This window comes from Sceloporus occidentalis, unplaced genomic scaffold, assembly GCF_023333645.1.
Source record: "Sceloporus occidentalis isolate IW3139 unplaced genomic scaffold, rSceOcc1.0.p SCAF_21, whole genome shotgun sequence".
Lineage (NCBI taxonomy): Eukaryota > Metazoa > Chordata > Lepidosauria > Squamata > Phrynosomatidae > Sceloporus > Sceloporus occidentalis.
Genome location: NW_028317001.1, coordinates 15853812 through 15865732, shown reverse-complemented (window position 1 = coordinate 15865732; position 11921 = coordinate 15853812). Strand labels below are relative to the sequence as shown.

The following is an 11921-nucleotide window of genomic DNA, read 5'->3' as shown; positions in this document are numbered from 1 at the left end:
AGCACTGGTGAACACTGGGATGCCCACCTCTGCATCGGCCCAAAAGAGGCTTATGTCACCTGTGTATGTCACCAGCAGGATGCTTTTCTCTGTGTCTTTGAGTGCTGCAGGGCTTCTTGCCAAGCGGATCCTAACCCTGGTCCCTTTTCTCAGGAACTTCATCTCGGCTTCCTTGTACACGGCTGTGGGGCCTCTCATTCTGGAAGTGACCCAAGTGCAGGACTACTAGGAACCCCCTGCCCACCTGATGGCTGACACAGAGGCCAAGCGGAGGGAGTTGCGCTCCAACAGAAAGGGGCCACAAAGGTACAACAACTCTTTGGTGAGTCCCCATCCTGGTTATTAGTCTCATGTGTTTCACTGCTGGGCCAGTTCATGAAAGCAAGTGGAGAACATACTCTCCCAATTTGGCAGAGACAGTCCTGGTAAATCCTCTGTCACCCCACTTTTTCAGGGGCTTTCAAAAATGTCCCTGTTTTGTTCTCCTCCTCCCACTTTCCCCTTTGTCCTCAGCTCACTTCAGTTCCTACAAAATGAGTGCCAAGGATTTTGAACCCCATCAACTCAAAAGTGGGAAAAGAAGAGGTAAGAAGGGGCAGGGACTTGTCCTTGCTAGGAGTCTGAGGCAAAAGCAAACTCACTTTTGTGACCTTCCTCATAAACATCTTTGGCCATCTTGACCACCTTCTGGTGTAGTTTGTCCACGTGTATCTTTCTTTTCCCATCTGTGAAATGTTGGGGGATATGGGGGAACATCTCTGGATCTAAGCTGTGGCCCTCAAGCCCACAGCGTTCTCCAGAACTGTTTTTTAAATATGACATTTGCCACTGAAATTTGGCAACAAATGGATAAATGCCCTATAATTCTTTGGTGGCTAAATGTAGTATATGTTTTGGGATAGTCAATATCTTAATCTATCCTCAGTATCCCAGCCATAGCCTAAATTATTTTGTTTTTATCTTATCTTTGGTTTATATATTATATATTGTGTATATCGAGCTAGAATAGACCCTTTCAATCAACTACTAAACGATTCTTCAAGAGATAGGTAAATTCAGCTGATTCAGTGGGTCTACTCTGGTGAGGAACAGAGGCAGTTTTGCTTATGTGAAATCACAATACTTGTGAAACTCAGCTTATTCCACACAGGGTTGTAAATCCTATGGGATCAATAGGTCTTCTTGGGCTGAGACTAATAGTATGATTCAGGCCCTTATCATGGTAATGAAAATCATTTGATGGTTCAGACTGAATAATAGTGAATCAAATATGATTGGATGGGTTATAAGATGTAGTGATTGTGTGCAGAGGGATTTTGCAGCACCCTTGAGACCAACTGTGTGAAAGATATTGCAGCATTGAACCTGGTCTGTGCCCCTTCCTCTGGCAACAGCCCTCTGACCCTCTCCTCTCACCCCCTCAGAGCTCAGCCCCAGTGGTCAGTGGGACGGAAATGGGTCTTCCCAGCCACAACACATTGCTATGGGCTACATTCCTCTGGCCATGCAAGCAACTGCACAAGACCGTTCCTGAGAGGAACAAGAAGGGATAGGAAATGTCCGAGACCCAGGTAGCCCCCTGTCCTTTTGGACTCTCACTCTGTGGGGCTCTTGCTACTGAGATGGCCTCAGGGAAGGCAGAGCAACTGACTTCTAACCTCTGGTGATGGTGGGGCTGGGGTGTCTTTTGCAGGCATTCCTCACCCTCCTCAAGGGCTGCCCCACCTTCGACCAGAGCCAGTAATGCAGCCACCATGGTTCTCCAGCTCTGGCAGAGTTTGTCCTTCAGCCCTCCCTGTTAGCTCACCATTTCCTCCAAAGGAGGCCGTACTTGAAGGCCACAGACCCAGTCAGTCCCTTGGAGGGGAGAGAGAGCTGGGGGGGGGTCTGGAAGAAAATGGAGTGGGGTGAATCCAGGAGGAAATGGATGGGAAACAGGATGATGTGAAAAGACCTTCCTATTGACACCCAGAGAATGTCAGAAACTCAGAGCTTTGCTTCCCAGATTTTATCCTACAAACACACACACACACACACACACACACATGCAATTGACATATCCAGCGGGAGCCATGTTGGCCATATAGCAGTATCATCCCAAATCCACAAAACTATGATATCGGATATGTTATATGGATGTGAATATACCACATTTTAGGCTTCACGGGAGAATGATAAAGAGAAGGCCAATGGATGGGACCTGTACTATTTGAGGTTGCTACCTCCAACAAAGGTTTTAAAATATCTTTTAAATTGGGACAGCATTGGCATGTTTTACTTTATCAACACCTACAAGTTTTCCTGTGCAAAAGCATGGAGGCTGCCTGAGAAATTCAGTTTTCTCTTCCAAACAGAGGGGCTTGTAGCCTCACAAAGGATTCGAGACAAACTGGATTTCAAAGGCAGTAGCTTTTTGCTTGCTAACATTATTTAAAGTTTGTTTCCTGGGATAAATTCTGAAGTAATGAAATAATATTTGGCATGAACCATGTCCTTTCCTCCCCTTTTATTAGTCACTCTCTAGATGAGGGCTATTTTCTATTGCAGGTGACTTTTGCGGATGTGGCGATATATTTCACCGAGGATGAATGGAAACTCTTGACAAAGAAGCAGAGACTTCTGTACAGCGATGTTATGATGGCGAATTATGAGAATGTGGCCTCTGTGGGTAAGGAACTTGACTCCACTGCCCTTCCTGTGAAGACTGAGGGTCCTTTCATACTACATTGTCATGGTGCTATGTTTCCACTTTAGAATTATGGAATCATAGAGTTGGAATAGACAACAAGGGCCATCCAGTTAAACCCCTGGCCATGCAGGAATACACATTCAAAGCACCCCCAACAGATAGTCATCCAGCCTTTGTTTAAAGATCTCCAAAGAAGGAACGCTTTAGAAATAAATCTTAATAATAACAATGGCTCAGTACAGATTAGAAGAAAGGGGTGGCCACAGGCTGTCCCTTTCTCCTCCGGATCATTGCCGCAGCAACCTCATGGCTGCAAGAACGATCTGCAGCCAAAAGGAGCTCAGAAATGGAACTCCTTCCTGTGATGCCACCAAGGCGCCATTTGCACCTTGGAGCGTCACGGTGATATGTCTTATGCGCCGTGCTGTTTGGACGCGTCACACAAGACATGTCATGGATGCATGCGCCATATGGATGGCGCTGCGTCAAGATTGTGCTGCCCATAAGTATTAGGCTTTGGGAGTGCGCAGTTACTGCATGCTCCCAAACCCTAAAATCACCGCCGGCATGCCACAAAGTGCCCATTTGTACCAGGCCAATAATAACAATAATGATACTCCACCACGTTCAGAGGAAGTATATTGCACTCTCGAACAGCCCTTACTGTCAGCAAGTTCCTCCTAATCTTTAGGTGGCATCTCTTTTCCTGTGGCTTGCATCCACTGTTCCTCTCCTTTTCTCTGGAATAGGAGAAAGCAAGCTTGATCCATCAAGGTGACATCTCTTCAAATATTTGAACAGGGCTATTATATCCACTCTTAACCTTCTCTTCTCCTGGATAAATATAGCCAGCTCCTAAGCCACTTCTCATAGGGCTTGATGGTTTTCAGTTCCTTCACCTTTTTGGTTGCCCTCCTTTGGATACTCTCCAGATTCTCAACATCCTTTTTGAATTGTGGTGCCAAGAACTAGACACAGGGTTATTTCAAGTGAGGCCTGACCAAAGCAGAATAGAGTGGCACTATTACTTCTCTTGATCTAGACACTATACTTTTATTGATAAAGCCTAGGATCATATTGACCTTTTTAGCTGCCTCATGTTCAACTTGTGGTCTACTATGAGTCCTAAGCTACTTTCACACGTAGTTTAATTGTCATAACAATATCCTGTGTAATCTTGGAATTTGTAGTTTGGTGAGGCACTATTGCTCTCCACTTTCTAAGGATTCTAAATATCCCATTCTAAACTGCCAATTCTAGGATTCTGTGGGAAGGAACTATGGAGATAAATGCTTTTCACCCCCAAATGCTCCTCAGCACATCCCTCAGTAGGGCGGTTTACAGACTGCCCCTTTGGGGTGGCCTGTACCTGCCCCTTTCATCAACGGATCAGGGCCTCAGCTGCCACAGCGGCAGCCCTGAGGCCCCAATCCAACGCTTTTCCACGCCGTGGCCTGGAAAAAGTGTCCTTGGGGCTTCAAGCCCCAAAGACACCCCAACAGTGGCGTGGAAAGGAGAAAGGGGCCACTCTGCACCTTTCTCTTTTGTATCGCTGGCGCAGCTCTCTAAAGGCTGCACCAGCGACACAAATGAACGAAGGAGCTCCAAAATGGAGTTCCTTCCTGCACCGTGGAAAGGGCGCCACAAGCGCCCTTTCATGACACCAGGACGTCACGTCCATGCCGCTCCGTTTGAATGCGGCGCAGTCGTGACATCCTAATGGGCATCACCATCTGCATGTAGAATGGGCGCCACCATTTTGTACGTACTGTGTGCGTACTAGGGTTGGGGGCGTCTGAAAAAGATGCCCCCGGGCAACCCTAGTACGTACACAGTACGTACTAGGGTGCCCTTCTGGAAAGGTCCTAAGTTTCCTGGCTTTTTTGGCCCTTCTTCCAGGCTTTTCAGGCTCAGGAGAGTCTTCTTGGGGAAAAGGCCTCCCTTGGCCCTACAATGGCTCAGAGAGAGCCCAATAGTGGCAAAATGGCCTCTGGTTCCCCAAAGGGATGCTGTGGGATACTGAGGAGAAAATAGTATTTCATTTCACCCCCAGACAATACAATGTTAGGTTGCTCCTGAGATCCCCTGTGGGCCAGTGTGACCCCCCATCCCCAACATTAGGCCATCCCTGTCTTATAGATGCCTTAAGGCTGGCACTTGACCCTCACCAAAATTGGAGTCCAGGTCCCAGCCCCCTTGCTCTTGCTTTCCCAATGACTTATTTGTATATTGATTATCCTGCCTTTCTCAACAAATGGGACTCAGAATGTCCCTTTTGTGCATCACATGCTGTGGATGTGTGTCTGTGATAGAGAGATGGAGGGAATGGGAAAAACAGAAAGGCAGGAAAGAGATGCTGAAGGTGAAAGCTGAAGCAGTGCGGATAGGCAAGAGGGAAGGTTGGAGAGTGGAGGGAGAAAGGGAAGGGGATCAGGTCTCTGGGAGCCAGGAAAGGAAAGCAGGAGCAAAGCCAGGATTGCCTAGCTCTGTGTTGTTGTTGTTGTTATTATTATTATTATTAACCTTTATTTATAAAGTGCTGTAAATTTACACAGCGCTGTACATACAATCTTTTTAATTGGACGGTTCCCTGCCCTCTGTCTTACAATCTAAAAAGACATGACACAGAAGGAGAAGGGAGTGGTGGTGGCTAAGGGGCCTGTCTACTAAGATAATACATATAAAATACATAGCAATACCGGAAATGATTCAATAAAACAGACAAGAAAAGAACATCAAATAGCAAGTGACAATTATGCAATGCCTGGGAACGCTTCTCTGAACAGGATGGTCTTCAGCTCCGTTTTGAAGCTGGTTAATGAAGTGATGGCTCTTGCTCGCGGGGGAAGAAGGTTCCAGGAGTGAGGGGCAGCGAGTGAGAAGGGGCGAATCCTAGATGGGGCAGAGGAAATCCTGGGCTGGGACAGCAGGCTTGACTACCAGAACGGAGGGCCCTAGTGGGAAGGTGAGGGGAAATAAGGTGAGGTATGTGGACAGGAAAGGACCTCTGGGAAGGGTCAAGAGAGGGGCCTTGGGGATTGGGAGGCAGCCACCAACCTGACAGGTTTTAAGAACTGAACTGGTGAGAACCGGCTCAGACCCTGGTTTTCAGACATATTAAGGGCTTCCATTTAGCAATTATGAACAATGTCTATGAAGAAAGGAAAGGCAACACAAAAATTCCTTTTTCTCTAATGTTTCTTTTTCCTACCTGAGCTTGCTTAGGGTCTTTTACCTGAAATGCTGGAGTTTGGGGAAGACACCTGCAAGTGCTATGCTTTTAGGGGAATTAGATACTTAGCTCAAAGGGGAGATATAGTTTGATTGAGGCAACAGTGACCTCAGGATCCAGCAAAGCTATAGCAGGTCTGCAATCACACAGAACTCCAAAGGCATTTGAAAGGCAAAATGAACACACATGCACAGAGAGAATTAGGTAACAAAGGTGGGAGTGGTGAATAAATGTAAGCCTTTGCTAATGGTAATATGTTGCCTGGATGGATCTCAATCCCAGTTGCTGAGAATCCGGAATGGGGAGAGAAGTCAGTAGCTCCCATGGCAAGTGGGGTTGGAGAGTGTATTGAGGTGCTTAGCCATGTAAACCGACAGAGGACCCTATCGCATGGGATAAAAAAGCCAGCTTAACTTTTCTGAATTGAATTCTGATTCAGGCTGCATCCGGGTCCTATCATATGTGAATCTCCGCTGAATCCACCAGCCAAATCCATCCTGGATTCAGCCCGAATCCCTGCAGCACTTCAGCGGCCATTTTTTTAGTGTTGGAAGCTTCCACTTAAAAAAGAGGGGGATGGCTGAGCATGCCTCGGACCCAGGCTACATCTGGGATGGATTTGGCCAATAGATTCGGCAGTGATTTACATAAGATTGGACCCGGACATAGCCCGAATTAAAATTCTGTTTGGGAAAGGTACCCTGGCTTTCTTACCCCATGCAATAGGGAGCAGAGTGTCTGCCTGCAACTGGACTGAGGCTGAAGAACAGCCACTAGGAGCAGATATTTATGCTGTAATTGTTCCTTAGTGGCAGAAACTGAGGGTATGAAAAGGTTTAAATTGCTTTAGAATGTTTCCTGGGTGAGGAAAGAATGGTCTGAAACCAAATTTAATGCAATGAGGGCTTGGTTTAAGCTCTCCCCATTTACTGTGACTTCCTTCACTCTGTCCATCACTTCTTCTCTTAAATTAATGAGGAGAATTAAATTAAATTAAATTAAAATTATATTCTGGCCTCAAAAAGAAGAGCCCTCCCTCCGCCCCAATTGTCATCATCAGACCTAGGAGGGAGTGAAAAAGACAGGCCCAATTTCCATCAGGCCTAACTGTGAATTTTACTGTAACTCACGTCGCTCTGTTTTATTTTACTGTATTGTATTTATTTTTGTATTTTATTTTATTCTCTTTATTTTTATTGTTGTAACCCACCCAGATTCCTTGTGATTGGGCAGGCTATAAATAAATCATCAGCATCATTATTATTATTGGTGCAAGTACCTCAGACAAAAGGGATTAGCACACTGATTCTCAGAGCCTTTTTCTGACTATTTCCTTCCAGTCCCATTCCTTAGCCATAATCCCTTCAACCTCTACAGACATAAATGGATCATGCAGCTAAATCCACTCATTTTCTCAAGGCAGGTTCTCCTACAATCTCTTCTTTGCTACCTCCTATGAGTAGGGATCCATACCTGCAAAAATGCTAAATTCAGGGCACCCACTCCAACTTTATTAATTTTATATCAAATAGGGAAGGGTTAACAGGTGGCTAAATCTTGGGGTAACACATTCCTCTCTTGATTCAGAGAGTCAGTCTTGTGTGTCATTGTTCTTTTTTTTTTTTCAGAAGAACATGTCAGTCTTGAGAGAGTCCATAGATGTGAGAGGCCACATAAATGCCAGCACTGTGGGAAATGTTTTCCTTCAAAGTCAGACCTTGTGAGACATCAGAGAGTCCACACAGGAGAGAAGCCATACAAATGCCAGCATTGTGGGAAAGGTTTTTCTCAGAAGTCAAACCTCCTGATACATCTGAGAATCCACACAGGAGAGAAGCCATTCAAATGCCAGCATTGTGGGAAAGGTTTTTCTCAGACATCAAGCCTCCTGATTCATCTGAGAATCCACACAGGAGAGAAGCCATTCAGATGCCAGCATTGTGGGAAATATTTCTCTCAGAAGTCAAGCCTAGTGACACATCAGAGAGTCCACACAGGAGAGAAGCCATACAAATGCCAGCATTGTGGGAAAGGTTTCTCTCAGAAGTCAGACCTAGTGAAACATCAGAGAGTCCACACAGGAGAGAAGCCATACAAATGCCAGCATTGTGGGAAATGTTTTTCTTAGAAGTCAAACCTCCTGATACATCTGAGAATCCACACAGGAGAGAAGCCATTCAAATGCCAGCATTGTGGGAAAGGTTTTCCTTTAAAGTCAAACCTAGTGACACATCTGAGACTCCACACAGGAGTGAAGCCATTCAAATGCCAGCATTGTGGGAAAGGTTTGTCTCAGAAGTCAAACCTCCTGATACATCAGAGAGTCCACACAGGAGAGAAGCCATTCAAATGCCAGCATTGTGGGAAATATTTCTCTCAGAAGTCAAGCCTAGTGACACATCAGAGAGTCCACACAGGAGAGAAGCCATACAAATGCCAGCATTGTGGGAAAGGTTTTCCTTTAAAGTCAAACCTAGTGATACATCAGAGAGTCCACACAGGAGAGAAGCCATACAAATGCCAGCATTGTGGGAAAGGTTTCTCTCAGAAGTCAGACCTAGTGAAACATCAGAGAGTCCACACAGGAGAGAAGCCATACAAATGCCAGCATTGTGGGAAATGTTTCTCTTCGAAGTCATACATAATGATACATCAGAGAGTCCATGCAGGAGAGAAAGCACATAAATGCCAGCAGTAAACTAACACTGTATTTGTTAAGAAGTATTACAAGAAAAATATTTTCAATGCATTGGTGATAAGAGAAAGCCCTTGTGATTTTGTTTTTAAGGGTTGTCTGTTCATAAAGTTATTGATTTTTGTATGTTGTTGTGTTGTGTTGTGTTGTTGTTGTAGTTGTTTTTATTTTTTTTATAGAATTCTAGAATAAGAATGGACCACTGGACCCATGGAGTGCAACCCCCGACACACAGGATGACAAAGCATGGATTTATAGGATTCTGGCTTTGTAAGGCACCACAAGCGCCATCTAGTCGAAGCCCCTGCCATACAGGAAGACGTAGCATGCTGGGTAGGTGTGTTATGTGTGAATGTGACAGAATTAGAAGATGAAGTATGAGATGAAGGATCTTTCACAGAGAAGCAAGAAAAGCTCAAACTGAATGTGTAAAAGATAAAGACAGCATAATGCAAGGACATGAAACTGAATGTACTAAAAGAAGAATGGATTGTGTATAACACAACTTGATGTAAAGAGCACCAGAACAAGAACGGAATGGGAACAAGAAGTCACTCATCAGGAAAAATGATGCACATATAAAAAGCATAAAGGAATCTTCAAAACCATGGTGCCAGTGTGCCAAAATCAGCTGGAACTGGCACCCATCGCTCTTTCAGAAAACTGACCGACCGCTAGGAAGATTTGTGTGCATGAGCATTGTATGAATGTGTGCATGATTTGAGGCCTCTTGACATGTAATATATTAGAATGAATGTCCCTAATGTTAGAATAAATGTTACATACAAAGTGTTTGAACCCAGATCTGGTCTCTTATGTGTCTGATTAAAAGTTTTATAGCACAATTCTGTATTTACTCACCACTCTAGATGTAAAGAAGAACACCTAGATTGGTGACAGGTGTGTGATCTCTCATTTCACCTTCTGGAGCTTCTGCACTGATCCCTGAAAGCGGAAAGAGAACTAACCAAGCAGTGGGACACACTTCCTTTGTTAACCCATTACGATTCGACTATAAGAGACAGGCCTTGGAGTTATGATCCACTGCCAGCCGTAAGGTTTGGTTTAAAATATGGGGGCTGGGTCATCGCCTGCAGCCTCTGGTTCCATTGGAGGCAGGGCCTCTTCTCCAGCATCACCTGGAACAACGGACCAGAACAATGGACAACAACAGATGTATGTGGCATGTGTGTTTGTGCATATACATCTGTATATATACATCTGTATATATATATGTATGTATGTGGAGGCATCTCTATTTAAGTGCATTCTGACTTGTACTTTTAAGAGCCTACACACACAGACATGGAATGTTTAAAGTCTATAGATCTTGCATACAATACCCATAGATACATCTATACATACCCATAGATACCTGTGTACGCACATGTATTTATATATATATATATATATATATAGAGAGAGAGAGAGAGAGAGAGAGAGAGATGCAAACACATGCACACATATATGTTGGATCATATATATATGATTTATATATTTATATATACTCTTCTACTTGCATACAATTTAAACATAAGGAAATGCATAGAGGAATATGTAAGTACATATGAATGCACATGTATACACCCCCCAGGTTCTGGTCAACATCAGCGTGTAGATATAATTATAATTTTATATATGTTTACTTCCGGTCATAACAGCATAACTGCTCTGCAATTGCTGTAATTGGAATTTATACTTTGCGATGTTTTTATGATATGTATTTTACACATGATTGGCTCCTGAGGACACTCTGAGGGCTGCCATTGGCTGGAGTCCGCACCCTCCCACCATCCCTGGCCCTGATTGGCTGGAATCGCACTCCTTCCCACCATCCCTGGCCCTGATTGGCTAGAATCTCAGCCCCTGCCTCCTTGTTTTCTGGCAGCCATTTTGTGTTCTAGCGGCCATTTTGTGCTGCTTGTGACTGTGGAGAAAATTGTTCCAGAACCTTCTCTGAGGCCTCAGTTGAACAGAGGCCTCTCTTTCTCTCCTGAGGCTCCAGAGAGAGAAGGAGGCCAGGCTCCTTGGGCCAAAAGGAAGGAAGTGTGTCTTTTGTGTCTCTTTTCTGGGAGGGTTTTCTTATTACACAGCTCTGCTCCTTCTGGGGATCATGGGTTTAAAAAGGGATCAGAAATAGGAAGATAGTTTTCAAACAAGCCTTATTCTTATTCTTCACAAACATTGGGCTTTGGCTTCTAAGAGGAGGCTAGTCCCCCAAAAAGGGCCAAAAGTGGCTCCTCTGGGAGGTTTTAAGAGTCTCCCCAGTTTCCTTATTAAGAGATTTTCAGGCAAGAAGGAAGAAGGCAGACCAGAATCACTCAGATTACCAAGAATTAATAATAATAATAATAATAATAATAATAATAATAAATTTTTTATTTTTATACCGCCCTTCCATAGATCAGGGCGGTTCACAGCAAATATCAATAAAACAATTAAGAATACATAAAAACACCCCTCTCTCACTGACCCCTCCCCCCTGGTAAAAAGCCACCACAGCGGCAAGATAGTCCTCCGCAGTTCTGGGGAGCTACTTCCCAGGTGACATGGGGGGGGGGGCAGCGGCAGAAGTAGTCCTCCACCAGCTCTCAGGCAGTCCCCGATGTTGCTGGGTCTGCCTGATGGCTCCCTCTGAGGCCGAGATGACAGTTGAAGAGGGAGGGGCCTCTTCCTTCAGGCAGACCTTGATGTTGCTGGGTCTGCCTGATGGCTCCCTCTGAGGCCGAGATGACAGTTGAGGAGGGAGGGGCCTCTTCCTTCAGGCAGTCCAAGATGTTGCTGGGTCTGCCTGATGGCTCCCTCTGAGGCCGAGATGACAGTTGAGGAGGGAGGGGCCTCTTCCTTCAGGCAGTCCAAGATGTTGCTGGGTCTGCCTGATGGCTCCCTCTGAGGCCGAGATGACAGTTGAAGAGGGAGGGGCCTCTTCCTTCAGGCAGTCCCCGATGTTGCTGGGTCTGCCTGATGGCTCCCTCTGAGGCCGAGATGACAGTTGAGGAGGGAGGGGCCTCTTCCTTCAGGCAGTCCCCGATGTTGCTGGGTCTGCCTGATGGCTCCCTCTGAGGCCGAGATGACAGTTGAAGAGGGAGGGGCCTCTTCCTTCAGGCAGTCCCCGATGTTGCTGGGTCTGCCTGATGGCTCCCTCTGAGGCCGAGATGACAGTTGAAGAGGGAGGGGCCTCTTCCTTCAGGCAGTCCCCGATGTTGCTGGGTCTGCCTGATGGCTCCCTCTGAGGCCGAGATGACAGTTGAAGAGGGAGGGGCCTCTTCCTTCAGGCAGTCCCCGATGTTGCTGGGTCTGCCTGA

General features: G+C 45.5%; 1 pseudogene across 1 annotated transcript in view; it reads left to right on the top strand.

The window, feature by feature from the left end:
* The first annotated feature begins 247 nt into the window (after nucleotides 1-247).
* The window catches only part of LOC149301680 (uncharacterized), a 30445-nt pseudogene continuing 18771 nt past the window's right edge, over nucleotides 248-11921 (top strand). Inside the window, exons 1-3 of the transcript XR_016272244.1 lie at nucleotides 248-322; nucleotides 2548-2668; nucleotides 7550-8598. The product of XR_016272244.1 is annotated as an uncharacterized LOC149301680 (transcript). The remainder of the gene's footprint in view (nucleotides 323-2547; nucleotides 2669-7549; nucleotides 8599-11921) is intronic.